The sequence below is a fragment of the Mauremys mutica genome, chromosome 6 (assembly GCF_020497125.1).
Source record: "Mauremys mutica isolate MM-2020 ecotype Southern chromosome 6, ASM2049712v1, whole genome shotgun sequence".
Classification (NCBI taxonomy): Eukaryota; Metazoa; Chordata; order Testudines; family Geoemydidae; genus Mauremys; species Mauremys mutica.
This window is the reverse complement of record NC_059077.1, coordinates 111720868-111736656: the sequence shown is the minus strand read 5'-3', so window position 1 is coordinate 111736656 and position 15789 is coordinate 111720868.

Sequence of the window (15789 nt, the reverse complement as noted above, 5' to 3'; positions counted from 1 at the left end):
ATTGATTTTATTGCCAGTTACCAAAAGTTGACTGACAATAGTAAGGACTAGTCTAAATAGTCATCACATGTTTGTGTCCTGGCTTAAACATTTGTGGGGAACAAGCAGGGAGAACTAGAAGTCCTGGCACAGTCAGGGAATTATGATGTAATTGGAATAACAGAGACGTGGTGGGATAACTCACATGATTGGAGTACTGTCATGGATGGATATAAACTGTTCAGGAAGGACAGGCAGGGCAGAAAAGGTGGGGGAGTTGCGTTGTACATAAGAGAGCAGTATGACTGCTCAGAGCTCCAGTATGAAACTGCAGAAAAACCTGAGAGTCTCTGGATTAAATTTAGAAGTATGAACAACAAGGGTAATGTCGTGGTGGGAGTCTGCTACAGGCCACCAGACCAGGGGGATGAGGTGGACGAGGCTTTCTTCCAGCAACTAACAGAAGTTGCTAGATCACAGGCCCTGGTTCTCATGGGTGACTTTAATCACCCCGATATCTGCTGGGAGAGCAATACAGCAGTGCACAGACAATCTAGGAAGTTTCTGGAAAGTGTAGGGGACAATTTCCGGGTGCAAGTGCTGGAGGAACCAACTAGGTGAAAAGCTCTTCTTGACCTGCTGCTCACAAACAGGGAAGAAATAGTAGAGGAAGCAATAGTGGATGGGAACCTGGGAGGCAGTGACCATGAGATGGTCGAGTTCAGGATCCTGACACAAGGAAAAAAGGAGAGCAGTAGAACAGAGACTCTTGACTTCAGAAAAGCAGACTTCGACTCCCTCAGGGAACTGATGGGCAAGGTCCCCTGGGAGAATAACATGACGGGGAAAGGAGTCGAGGAAAGCTGGCTGTATTTCAAAGAAACCTTATTGAGGTTGCAGGAACAAACCATCCCGATGTGTAGGAAGAAAAGTAAATATGGCAGGCGACCAGCTTGGCTTAACAGTGAAATCCTTGCTCGTCTTAAACACAAAAGAACAACTTACAAGAAGTGGAAGATTGGACAAATAACCAGGGAGGAGTATAAAAGTATTGTTCAGGCATGCAGGTGTGAAATCAGGAAGGCCAAATCACACTTGGAGTTGCAGCTAGCCGGAGATGTTAGGAGTAACAAGAAGGGTTTCTTTAAGTATGTTAGCAACAGGAAGAAAGTCAAGGAAAGTGTGGGCCCCTTGCTGAATGAGGGAGGGAACCTAGTGACAGAGGATGTGGAGAAAGCTAGTGTACTCAATGCTTTTTTTGCCTCTGTCTTCACAGACAAGGTCAGCTCCCAGACAGCTGCACTCTGCAGCACGGTATGGGGAGGAGGTGACCAGCTCTCTGTGGAGAAAGAAGTAGTTCGGGGCTATTTAGGAAAGCTGGACGAGCACAAGTCCATGGGGCCGGATGCACTGCATCCAAGGGTGCTAAAGGAGTTGGCCGATGAGATTGCAGAGCCATTGGCCATTATCTTTGAAAAATCATGGTGATCGGGGGAGGTCCCGGATGACTGGAAAAAAGCTAATGTAGTGCCCATCTTTAAAAAAGGGAAGAAGGAAGATCCAGGGAACTACAGGCCAGTCAGTCTCACCTCAGTCCCTGGAAAAATCATGGAACAGGTCCTCAAGGAATCAATCCTGAACCACTTAAAGGAGGGGAAAGTGATCAGGAACAGTCAGCATGGATTCACCAAGGGCAAGTCATGCCTGATTAACCTAATTGCCTTCTATGATGAGATAACCGGCTCTGTGGATGAGGGGAAAGCAGTGGATGTACTATTTCTGGACTTTAGCAAAGTTTTTGATACAGTCTCCCACAGTATTCTTGCCAGCAAGTTAAAGAAGTATGGGCTGGATGAATGGACGGTAAGGTGGATAGAAAACTGGCTAGATGGTCGGGCTCAACGGGTAGTGATCAATGGTTCCATGTCTAGTTGGCAGCCGGTATCAAGTGGAGTGCCCCAAGGGTCGGTGCTGGGGCCGGTTTTATTCAATATCTTCATTAACGATCTGGAGGATGGTGTGGACTGCACCCTTAGCAAGTTTGCAGATGACACTAAACTGGGAGGAGTGGTTGATACGCTGGAGGGTAGGGCTAGGATACAGAGGGACCTAGACAAATTAGAGGATTGGGCCAAAAGAAATATGATGAGGTTCAACAAGGACAAGTGCAGAGTCCTGCACTTAGGACGGAAGAATCCCATGCACTGCTACAGACTAGGGACCGAATGGCTGGGCAGCAGTTCTGCAGAAAAGGACCTAGGGGTTACGGTGGACGAAAAGCTGAATATGAGTCAACAGTGTGCCCTTGTTGCCAAGAAGGCTAATGGCATTTTGGGTTGTATAAGTAGGGGCATTACCAGCAGGTCAAGGGATGTGATCATTCCCCTCTACTCAGCACTGGTGAGGCCTCATTTGGAGTACTGTGTCCAGTTTTGGGCCCCACACTACAAGAAGGATGTGGATAAATTGGAGAGAGTCCAGCGGAGGGCAACAAAAATGATTAGGGGGCTGGAGCACATGACTTATGAGGAGAGGCTGAGGGAACTGGGATTGTTTAGTCTGCAGAAGAGAAGAACGAGGGGGGATTTGATAGCTGCTTTCAACTACCTGAAAGGGGGTTCCAAAGAGGATGGATCTAGACTGTTCTCAGTGGTAGAAGATGACAGAACAAGGAGTAATGGTCTCAAGTTGCAGAGGGGGAGGTTTAGGCTGGATATTAGGAAAAACTTTTTCACTAGTAGGGTGGTGAAGAACTGGAATGGGTTACCTAGGAAGGTAGTGGAATCTCCTTCCTTAGAGGTTTTTAAGGTCAGGCTTGACAAAGCCCTGGCTGGGATGATTTAGTTGGGTTTGGTCCTGCTTTGAGCAGGGGGTTGGACTAGATGACCTCCTGAGGTCCCTTCCAACCCTGAGATTCTATGATTCTATGAAGTGTCTAAACTAGCATTTACCATCACTACTGTGTCAGCTCAAGTTAAATGACAACTTGAGTAAAAACTGGGGAAAAACTCTGGGCTAGTTTACCTCACTTAGCATGTCTCTTGAAGCCCATTGACATGGAGGAGTCTATTATTTCACAATTATTAGTGCTGTAAATATTGCTGCAGTCTACAAAATAGCTTGTGTATATACTACATAATGGGGGGAGGGATAGCTCAGTGATTTGAGCATTGGCCTATTAAACCTAGGGTTATGAGTTCAATCCCTGAGGGGGCCACTTAGGGATCTGGGGCAAAAATCAGTACTTGGTCCTGCTATTGAAGGTAGGGGGCTGGACTGGACTCCATGACCTTTCAAGGTCCTTTCCAGTTCTAGGAGATAAGATATCTCCATAAATTTATTATTTTATTTTTTATTTTTTTTACAATACATCTCCTCAGGGACTAGGGGAGACCTGCAGCAAAGATCCAAACCCTCATATTTCCTTCAAAATTTAGTTTGCAAACTTGAGTTCAGCTTTTTGGAGGATCAATATTAATGACCAGTTTAATCATAGTATATATTTAAGGTGATATATTTTCTGATGGGAGTAGAGGCAGCATCACCTACCATTTACACTATTTAATATATAAGAATGCTTTTAATTGTTCAGGGTTGTCTTAAACACTTAACTTTCTTCTTTTTGACTGCCCCCTGAACTACACAAAATTTGTGAGTGCATGTGCAAATGTGTGGTTTAAAAGTATGTGATCAGTTATGCATAATTACACAGTGGATTTAAAAACAAAACAAACAGACCCTCCCCCCCCCCCAAAAAAAGCCTTAACATTTACTGCATGTTGATTTTCATTCTGAACATGATCTGTGTAGGTGGGTGAAATAGTTACGCAAACTCTACAAGTCAATAAGAGACACAGAAGGGAAAAAATGGGATTGTGTGAACTAGCGTCCATAATAGCATTTTAAATTTTATTTAAAGAATTGAGCAATAGAGGAAAGAATGTGGATCGTCAGACTAGTAATTTAAGCAGAACAATTTAAAATGTGGAAAATTAGGTGCTGAATATTTGTTTGATTGACAACTTACCAATATACATAAATGTCTTTTTAAGTTTTTAAAGGATTAACTTAAGATTTTTTTTTAGTAGCATAAATGTTAACTATCAAGGGCTGCCCTAGAGTGGAATGCAAGGTTCCACTAATTATCCAGTGGCTTCAAAGATTATAAGGTGTGTGTAGGGTCATCTTGACATGTAACAGCTCTAATGTTCATGGGGGTTAAGTGCAAATGCATTTTAAAGATTGTTTGTAGGTAGGGAGTCCCTACCATAGTAACTAATACACAATAATGGGCCAAAGTGCTTCTGATGTGGTTTGGTACTATGATTAGGAAGGGCTATGTCTGAGTATATGAAAAAACAATCTGAACACTTGCTGTGAACTCAAATCAATATTAAGTTTCAAAAGCCAAAGTTAACTTGTTCTCCTTCTGGTATTTTAAAACTTCTGTTTTCGTGTACCTTGCTACTTTATGATTATAGCCAGAAATGGAGGTACTGAAATACAACTGAAAAATCTCTGTTGGGGATATTTCCAACCTGGGTAGACTAAAGAAGTGTCAGATATTGTATAAGAGAACATATTCTTGTGATCTTTCCTTCGGTCTCTCGTTGAGATGGAACTAAGTTCAAACAAGTTCAGGTAAAGTGACCAGTCTGGTAACTCTTACTCATTGGAAATTCGAGTTGATTGTTCATATTGTGTGAGTAAGGTCTGCTGGATTGAACCCAAACTTAATTTCTCTGCACCACATCCAGCTGGCTGTTGAACTAAAATTTAATTGAGAGATCCAGTGTTAGATATCATAATGGACAGCTGAGAAACAACTTACAGACCAAAAATTATTTGAGAAATAACTTCAAAATGTGAGAACAATGTAAATTGTTCAGACAATTTACAAATCAGAATGAGGGTAAATTTGTCAAATACCCAAAAGCATTGTAGAAAGGAATGCCTACACAGCAAAGAAAAACCTGGCGCTGGCCCGTGACAGCCAACTTGGGCTTGCAGGGCTCAGGGTGTGAGTCTCTCATTGGCTTGGGCTGCAGCCTGAGCTCTGGGACCTTCTCACCTCGCAGGGGTCCTAAAGCCCAAGCCCCAGCCTGAGCCTAGAAGCTTATACTGCAATGAAACAACCACACAGCCCAAACCTCAGAAGCCTGAGTCAGCTGATGTGGGCCAGCAGCAGGATTTTCTTTGCTGTGTCGACATACCCTCAGGTTATCTCTAGTTGCAGCCATAGTTTGATGTGCCAGTGTGAAACTCTCTCGCATAGTGATAGAGCTGAACACCATGTCCCTGTGCATATGAACAGCTTCGAGTCTGTGAAATTATATGGCTAAGTCCAACTTCTTCCTTGGTATGTTTATTATTTATTTTACAGCAGTGTCTGTGGACTCTGATGTTCACCCCCATTGTGTTAGATGTTGTAGAACACACAGTAAAACTCAGTCCCTGCCACAAAGAGCTTACGTACGACTGCAATGGACAAGACAGATGAAGGATAAGAGGGGCAACAGAGGTGAAGACTGGCCAAACACTGTGCAGCACTGGAACAGCCTAAACTAGAATCTAGGTCTGACTCCTAGTCTAGTGCCCTATCCCTTCAACTACACTCTGCATGTGTCTCTTCCACTCACTTCCATGGGAATTGTGTATGCAGGCAACCAGTGGCAGAACTCTGCCCGCAGTATTTACCTAACTAGGAATGTACATGAGGAATGTAGCTTTGAATGTTCCCTATTGCAACTCACTGTTATTCTAAGAAGCATTTTTCTTTGCTCCTCACAGCCACTTTCAACAAGACATTGCATTTAACAGCTCAGGGCTTAATAATGATCGCAGAGCAGCAAAGCTTCAAGAACAAATAAGTGTCTGGATTGCCTCCCAAGGTCTGTCCTCTGGTCTTATTACAAATGACAATGAAGATAACATTAGACAAGCAGTACAAAGGAAGAAATACACATTTGTGTTTTGAGTTTCTTAAAACCCATCTTAACTACCAGCCACATCATTTATTTCAGTCTGTCAATGTTACTGCCTATCTTCTGGTTGGCACATGTCAAAATGCTCCCATTTGCCACTCATCAGAGAAACCCATAAAATACCCAGCATTTTTCCAACAGGACAACAGGCTATAAAGTAAAAGCTAAATATGATCCAGAAGGAAACTCACCCAAATATTGCAATTTGATTCATATCCTTTCCCCTGCTACAGGAGGGGAGAGAATTCAAACCTGGAACAACCCACCATGGACTGAGAGGTCCATAGCATGCTGCTCAAAATCCAATGCTGTGGAGGTTCCTCTGGAATTTTGGCAGTGGGAGTGGGGTTGGGTGGGAGGATAATACTGGTGGGAAACTCTTTTTCTTCAGCATTCTCCATTGGAGAATACATGCATACACAAATGTGAGTTAATGCAGTGCTAATAACCAATATTTGTAATGGGGGTGGGCTGGTTAGTGATCAGGGTTAATTAAAAAGGGAACTTAGGTATTCTAATGTTTTGGATTCACCTCTACACTTCTGACACCCCTACTTCTTCACCTGAAAGAGTTTATTTACAAAGATGTGACTGCAGAAATTTGGAATGCAGAAAAAAATGAGTGACAGAGTGGATCTCCCTCCCCCCCCAAAAAAAAAAGCAGTGGAAAGAAAGGGAGTGGTGGAAACATGATGGGCACTCAGTAACCCAACTTTCCCGTCCTTTGCCCCTGAATCTCTCTGCCCTGGTTTGTTAGAGTCAGAGGTGGAGAGAGAGAGATTACTGGCAGCATGATGCCCTTAGAAACCATTGGATACCAGAGCAGAGATTTGCAATGAAAAAGATATTCATTTAATCTCTGAGCATACACCTACCTCACAGGGGGCTTAGAGAGTGGGGGCTGGGTGAGGAGCACAAAGGGCAACAAAGGTCCTTATAGTGTCAAAGGCTGAGAGTCATTCGTTGCCCATTAATTTCATTTAGGCATTTCACCACCCAGAATGCCTAAAGCGTTGGGGTACAAAAAGAGGCACAAAGGCCTGGAGACAAGATAGTATGGATCTGGATATCACGATACCACTGCCATTCCTCTGTGTGATGTGTCATCCACCACACAGTGACAGAGAAAAGGTTAAAAGCAGCGTAGAGAGACTGCTCAGGGAACAGCCAATCCAAGAGAGGCTGCAAGAAGCAGCCAATCAGAGCCCAGCAGGCCCATATAAAAAGAGCTGCTGAGGCAAAAGTGGCCAGTTGCTTCTGGGAACTCAAGGGGTGAGCGCTGTGTCTCTAGCAGGCTGATACCTGTGGTACCTTGGACAGAGCATCTGCTGGCAGGGACCCGGGGAACAAGAGGAGCTCCCGACTGGCTGCTGGGACTGGATAGTTGCATGTCCTGAGGAAAGGCGAAAAAGATGCTGGGGCCATGGGGAAGTGGCCCAAGGAGACACAGCAGTGGAAAGGGAGGCAGCAGAAGGCTGCTAGCTAATGTGTTCCTGGGCTGGGACCCAGAGTAGTGGGTGGGCCCAGGTTCCCCGCCCCCCCATTCTCCACTGGGGAAGTGGCTGGACTCTAGAACTGAGAGACCTCCCCCCGGAAGTGGGAAAACAGAGTGACACCTCCAAAGGGCCAAGTCAAGAAGAGGATGCTGCAATACTTGGACTGAGGAAGGTCTGCAGGTGGTGACGAAGACGAGTGAGGCACCACAGGAGAGTGCTCGCTGGCTAGCAAAGCTAATCCCTGTGACGGCTAACAGGAGGCGCTGCAGTGGTGAGTAAGCCCTGTGACACTCAGTCTCTGCAGGATTCCTGAGCCACAAAGCCTTAAATTCCTGATCCTTGAGGGAAGTGTGCAGCTAGAATTCCCACTGTAAACCCACCACATCCTCATGAATTTTTCCATCCTCCCATCAGTTTCTCCACTGGAGAGGAGAACACGGGGCCTAATATGCTTGCTGTATATGCTGTTCCAAATTGCTTCTTGTGGTGACTTTGTTTTACATCAAGGTTTACACTTGGAGAAAGCTAGAAATGTTTTTACTTTGATTTATTTATATGAATGAATTTATTACTTTATTTTGTTGTTTTTTTTGCTTTCCCAGGGTTCTTTGAATGCAAAGCCCATGCGAGGGCTTTGTATACCATAGTATTCTCAAAAAACCAACATTATTAATACAGAGTCACTTACTGAGAGTTTGTAAATTACATTTTACGGAGGTTTTAATCATCTACAGAAACCTTTACTGAAAATCATAATATTGTATTCTATTTAAAAAAAATACTGAAAATGAGAGGGTGGCATTTCTTATTGTTACCCCCATTTGTAAACACCTTTCAAATTATTGTAGGGCCAAAAACTGTTCTCAAACAGCTCCCCTTGTCTTGGATGGGAGTTGTAGGTACCTGAGGACAGTAAAAGCATTTCAGTTTGTGTATTCGTACCACTTCATAACACTATATATTCATGTTCCTTACCAATATATAAATCCAAACTCTCCTCCCACACCATCTTATCTACCTAAGCATCAGTAGGACTCTGTTTTTGAAGATCTTGACAGCAAACTTCATTATCTATTGATGTCAGTGAGAGAGACCTAATAAGAATAATTCAACATCGCAGCACCATCACAACACTTATTTTGTGAAGTTGTGTCATTGCAACCCAATATCCTTGTGTGCAGAGACCGGCTATTGTGACAAAAACATTGCAGCAATATCTAGATATTACACGGCAGTTATTTTATGACCCTCTGCATTTCCATTTGTCACAATATCCAGTCTCTTTCCCTTTCCCGTTCTTGACTTAGGAATAAGAAGGGGATGAATCTTGGTGATTGTGGTCCATTTGTTCAACATTTCTCAGATTGTGTTCTTTATTTGGAGAATTATAGATCCTCGTCAATTGACAGATCTCTGTCCAGGTCTCTGTATTACTGATGTGAGTCTTGTCCTCTGCCAGTAACTGGTTTCATGGACTCAGGTTCGCTCCTCTTCTTTTCAAGAATTTATATTACATTCTCCAGATCTTGTCAGTCAAGACATTTCTAAACAGAGCTAAAACTCCTGACTTCATGTGATGACAGACACCAGTTTTTAAGGGTGGGGTTGTTTCCCTGAAATTTGAATCAATCCAGATGATCCAGCAGAGGAATGACATAGCATCTCAGTATACTGGAATTCTGAGCTGTACCCCTAGTCTTTCTTCTTCTGGGACACCATGGTCATCACAAACCCATCTTCATGGACAAATAGCACAGAAGTAGCAAACCTAAACCGAGGGGAAGCTGAGTCAGACTTGTGAGGGGAACATTGGTTTTTTTTTCCCCAGATATGCCAGGAAACGTTTAGACTCTGTGGCCCCAGTGCTGTTTTGCCATGCCTCTGCTGGATGCAATACAGTGCAGGGAGGGATATCAAGTGGTCTAGCTCTGGTGCAGGTTAGAACAGCATTCCAGGCACTACTAGCTTTTACTCAGGATTTTTGAATGTGACTAATGAGGCTCATCTGTGCAGGTGGCAAAAACATCAGAAATTAAACAAAACGTTCTTATCTGCTATGTGGTTTCCATGCATTACAATTCCACTACAGATACCCCACATGTCCTATCTGTGAGTGTCCCTTAACTGATGTACTGAAGGCTAATTAAAATTTTATGTTTGCCTCAGGATGTTTATGGAAGCTGGGAGCCTGCATGAAGGAGGAGCTAGAGCCAAAATATTTCTACTGTTTGGACCCCATCAGGCAGGCTGACAGGAATACACCCATTATCTGTATCTGTGGTGTCCTGCAATGGAAATCAAATAGCAGGTGAGGAATACTTGGTTGCTATTATTAGCTCTATAGCCTTGCTAAGCCAGTAGGTTCCCATGCCTGTACTACTTCCAGCAATTACCCCTTCAAAATGATAATCAGAGCCAAGATGTATGAAATTGCTGCTGTCACTACCTTGAGCCTTTTTTCGGCAGAAAAGGTCAAATAACATGACACTTACGTCCTACTAAAATTAGAACAAAACACTATTATTTATAAGGGGACACCTCACTTATACCTGCTAGCTCACTAAATGAAAAGTTATGGCCTGCCTAGTGACTACAGCTAGTGTCAGGTATTTAAGTGCTCCTCCCTCAAGCATTTATTCCAAACAAAGTTTCACTGAAGTTGATGTTATGCTCCCATTTGATCTGAATTATGTTGAACAGACATACTTTAAAGATAAAAATGGAGGGTCATAGCCTAAGCTGTTGTAAATTAATGCAACTCCATTAACTTCAACAGAGCTATGTGTATTTACTTCAGCTGATGACCTGGTCCTGTTTTCATATTGAAGATAAGAATATGACCAGAAAAACATTTCAATGCCAACTGTAAAGGGTTCTCTGTTCTGTAGCAGTAGTCCCTGACAAGTCTGATACTATGAAAGCGATGTGTTGAGTGTAGTATTTATCCAAACAGGGTCAAGTACGTTATTTAATAAAAGCATGTGTTCTACTGATCTTCATAATCTTTGTGAGATGTGCGTACAGAGGATATTTAAGGAGTTGAGTATGTATACGGGGAAATGTTTTAAAGCTTGCATCACAGCAGGATTGTCAAGCATGTTTTGACCAGACAAAGTATATATGTTACAATGTTTGTTACATGTGGAGCCAGCATAATGGAATCCCATTTGTATGTGAAGGGAATAAACCAGGGAGTCATTCTGACTCTGAGGGGGAAAAAAACAATAAAATTTGGGTTATAAGAAGGCAAAATGATACATATTTATCCTTCACTGAGGAAGCTAAAAGGACAGAACTTTTTGCATTCAAGAAAGGAGAATCCTAGCTATGCTGGTTGATGATGCTGAAAGATTGCTTTAGGTGACAAACTATCATATACAATGATTTTCATAGACTCGCAGAAATATAGGACTGGCCGGGACCTTGATAAATCATCTAATCCAGTTCCCTGCACTGAGGCAGCACTAAATATTATTTTAGCCTGTTAAAGTTTAGACTCTAAGAAGCATGTTATACTTCTTGTTTTATAGATAAGCATTTCTGTTCCCACTTGGTATCCATACTCACTATCCAGGGCCGGCTCCAGGCACCAGCTAAAGAAGCAGCTGCTTGGGGCAGCCAATCCCAAGGGGTGGCACTCCGTCCGCTATTGGGGCAGCACGTCCAGGTCTCCAGCAGCAATTCGGTGGCAGGTCCCTCAGTCCCTCTCGGAGCGAAGGACCTGCCCCCGAATTGCCGCCAAAGAGTGGAGCGGTGTGATTGTGCTGCTTTTTTTTTTTTTTTTTCCGCGTGGGACGGCAGAAAACCTGGAGCCGGCCCTGTCACTATCTCTTAAATTTTAGTCTTTGATAATAAACTTACAGTTGTTTTCATGATACATATTTGTCAGTGCTGTATTATTAAATTGGAGTTGAGATGCTCAGTTGAATCAAAGAGACTAGTGTGTGCATTGTTCCTTTGGGGTTAGTTTATCTTGTAATTTCTGAGAGTGTCCCATAACAGAGGTTGGGTTCTACACGGGAACACTTCAAAGTGGATTCAGGGATTGGGGTGCACCTATTGTTAACCTGCAAAGCAAAGTAAGAGCTGACATAGTCAAGAAGAGATTATAACAGCTGACACCCAGTTAAGCACAAGCAAGTCTCTCTCTCTTGCTGAAGGCAGGCGGGTTACAAGGTGACTCACAAGCCTGGGCACTCTGAGAAAGTGTCGGTGTCTGGTAAGAGGAACAGCAGATAATACAGTCTGTGATACTTCATTAATAATATACTACTGGTCCATCAAGCCTGTCTTGCCTCTGCCTGTGGCTAATAGTAGGAGGGTGAAAACAATGTAAGTAGCAATGCTGTACATAAACGGTGTGCCTAAACTGCAGCTGGAACTTAGCTCTAGCACAAGTTTACCTATCCAGCTTCCCCCCCCACCCTCCCACCCCCGGCAAAAAAGCAGTGTGGATATTGTGACTCAGAGTGCAGGTCAGGCTCTCAAACCCACCTGACCCCTTAGGCTTAAAAGCCCAAGCTGCAGCCTGAGCCGCAGCATCCACAGTGCTGTTTTTAGCATGCTAGCTAGAGCCTTGCTGGCATGGGCTCATGCTGGGAGGGTCGCTCACAGCTACGGTGTAGATATACCCGAAGATATGGGGGAAATCCTTCCTGCTCCTTGTGGTGATCAGTGTGCCCTGAGCCATGACATTTGATTAACCTTTGTGTAATAAAAGTAATGCACAATATTTTTAAATACACAGACGAAGGTATTACTTTTATTGAGCTAAAGTAGTCTGTCTTAATGAAAGAGAGACCTGTATGAATCGGTCCCATAACACCATACCTTCATGCTCTGAAGATCTTCTCCCTCCCGCCTCCCCACCAGGAGAAAAACATTCGTTCCTTGGAGATGAATGACTTGAAGGCCAGCCAGGGCATTTTATTGGCAATTGGATAAAAACAAATTGCTTAACTTTTTTTTTTTTTGTATTCCAAAGGTGGCGCCTACCCACGCTAACATGTCTGTTCTTCTTGAGACAATGACGACTATGGCAGAAATAAGAGGGGAAAATGGAGTTCGATTAGCACCTAAATATTAAATTCTCCTCCAACTTAATTCAACTGAGTAACAGCAGGGAGAAATTTGGTTGATTATATTAATCCAGGGTATGGGGATATAAAATTAACTTTGAATTTTGGTGGAAACAGGCTTTATCATGAGCTTTCTAGTACTTGCTGCTTCTAGTAGCACAAAAACTGAGAAGTGCAGATAATTGAGGGTTGATCTTTTTTTTTTTTTTAATATTGAAAAAAGGGTTCAATTTAGCACAGAGGGTGGACAGACTATAGCCCATGGGACCGTCCTGTCCGGCCTCTGAGCTCCCGGCTGGGGAGGCTAGTCCCCAGCCCCTCCCCCGCTGCCTCAGCGCGCCATGCCACCAGTGTTCTGGCCCGCCACTCCTGCTGGGCAGCATAGTGTCATGGCTGGCTGCAGCATGGTAAGGGGGCGGGGAGCGGGGTGCTGTTGGATGGGGCAGAGATTCGGGGGAGTGGTCAGGGGATGGGGAACAGGGGTGGGTGTTGGATAGGCATGGGAGTCCCCGGGGACCTCTCACGGCGGCGATGTGGATAGGGGATCGGAGTAATCAGGGAGCAGGGGGGTTGGGTAGGGGGTGGTTTCCTTGGGGGGTGGTTACAGGCAGGGGGTCCAGGGAGAGGATGGTCAGGGAACAAGGAGCAGGGGGGGTTGGATGAGTTGGGGGTTCTGAAGGGGACAGTCACGGGGCAGGACGTGGGAGGGGGTGGATGGGGGGCGGCAGCCAGGCTGTTTGGGGAGGCACAGACTTCCCTTCCCAGCCCTCCATACAGTTTTGCAACCTCGATGTGACCCTCGGGCCAAAAATTTTGCCCACCCCTGATTTAGCATGAACTTCAGTTTCTGGTTTTATCCAAACTTCATTGTGCACCCTTAAACAAAGCACTATTGCTTTCACAGAGGTGAGATTTCTATCACTAATACCAAGCATCGGGCAACCACTAAATGAAATGCAAACATACCTGACATCTATACTTTTCCAAAGGATGGTGAGCAGTGGAGCCCCTACTTCCTTGGTTTTCAAAAATAATGTTTCTCAGCAGTTCAGTCCTGTGATTTAAGTACAGTGATCCTCATTTTACAGATGAGGAAACTGAAGCAGTTAAATGACTTGCCTAAGCCACAAAGACAATCAGTAGCAAAGCTGACATTGGAATGCTGGTGTTCCTGGCTCCCACTCCTGTATATGTGTAGATCATGCCTCCTTTAATTAATAATGATATTGTATGACTTTTGGTTTCCTTGATTGATCCCATCATTGATTTATCCCTTTGTTGGAAGTGCCTGATCCAAAGGCCATTGAAGTCAATGGGAATCTTTCCGCTGACTTCAGTGGGTGTTGGATCTCACCTCAAAGTCATTCTGGGTTATCCTTGAATAGTTTTGCAAATCTAAACATGTTACATTGTTTTTCTTGCTGCCATCGTTGTTTTTTGGTTTTCTTTGGTTTTCTTTTGGTGTTTCAAATTCTGCATTGACTTTTTAATCACACCTTGGTGTCAGGAGAAGCCTGGCTTTTGTGTGCATTTCCCCAGTTCCTTACATTTATGTATTAACAGCAGTAACCCAGCATATAATTCTGGAATTATTGTACTGCCCAAAATTTTCCATGCCATTTACCTCCTTGTCCCTACCTTTAAGGCCTGACAGAAGTCTGTCCCAACCTACCTCTCTGATTTCTTCTCAACATTCTCCTCAACTTGGTCCTCTCCAACTTCAAGCGGAGGTGACACATTAGTAAGTAAGTGTCAGTGAGCACACACGATCCCACCAGTTGGTAGTGCATCACAACACTGAAGAGAGGTTTTTTTAGTAGTAGTAGTAGATGATGACCCTCTGTACTTGCAAGGTGAGGCGCAGTAACCCAGTTGTAATGAATCATGGAACGTAAGTGTTTTTTGATGGAGAAAAGTTCTTCACTTACAGATATGCCAATTTGAAAGAAAAATTTGACAATGTATCGTTTTAAAGAAACAAAATGAACCCAAAATGAATTGTTTTGTTAAAGGCAAAATGTTCAATTCAGACCATATTGGAATATGATGTTTCAATAGGACTTTTCATTAACTGTTTTTTTTATTTTTTACTTTTTTATATTATCACAACTAGAATATCAGTGGCTAAAATACTTACCAATTACAATACCAGTCACCATTTTTATTTTATAGTTTAATTACTAACCTTTACTTTTAAGATAAAAATATAAAATATTAAAAAGTCAAAATTGAGACCGTGTATTGAGCAAAGTGATTTCTTTTTTAGATTTTATTTTGTAGTCATTTTTGCTTTTGTTATTTTGATTAAAGAAATTAAATTAATTTCATGAATTTCTAAATTTTAACTAGCTCTATTTTCATCATAGGAATCACATCAGTTATAATACAAACCCTGAGTCATAGCACTGACATTAGTTTAAAACTCCATTGACTTCAGAGAGGGTTTATAAAGATTGGCACATATATACCAACATGATTACTATGTACAATTCTCTTCAAAGCAAATTCCCAAGGAAAAAAATAATCTTATAAAAGATAGAATTAAGGCTGCATGTATAACTCCTTTTAAAAATATTATAAAAAAAATCCCACCTCAACATAATGATATAGCACCAAATTTTATGCCTCAGTGAGGCACAAAATTTTCCATCAATCCTTGATGCACTTGCCTAAAATTGCTAAAGAAACAGAAATTTAAGTTGCAGAATCAAACCTGTCCAAATTCTTCTTCAAAACCAGATATTACTATGGTACATTTTACATCTTATTCTCCATTTGACAACAACCACCCCTTCCTGGCCTTTTACTCTCCTTCTACAAATACAGGAATGCAGCTCTTAATTAGCACCCTTTCCCTAACAGCCTAGATAATAGGCTTGGAAGGATTTGTTTTTTTAAATAGGTAAATGTTCATTTCATTGAACACACACACACACACAAAATATTCCTATCAATAATAATCAAACTATACAAATGGGCAAAGAAAGAAAAATGCTCCCTGAGTGATTTAGGCTTTTGAATTAGGCTTGTTACAAATGGATTAGAGAATGAGTAATGTAAACAGGTACGATTTAAGGATATTCACTTTGTATATTTTGACATGTGAGATGGACAGTTTGTGGTAATGATTTTGTAGCAGGGCCACTCACCTCAAGTGTTGCGTGCTGAGTGGCTCCTATTGGGTGTGTGTGTGTGTGCCTGCTCTCTCTCAGCTTTTGTGGTGATCTCTGCCTGCCATTTCTCTTTTTCAGG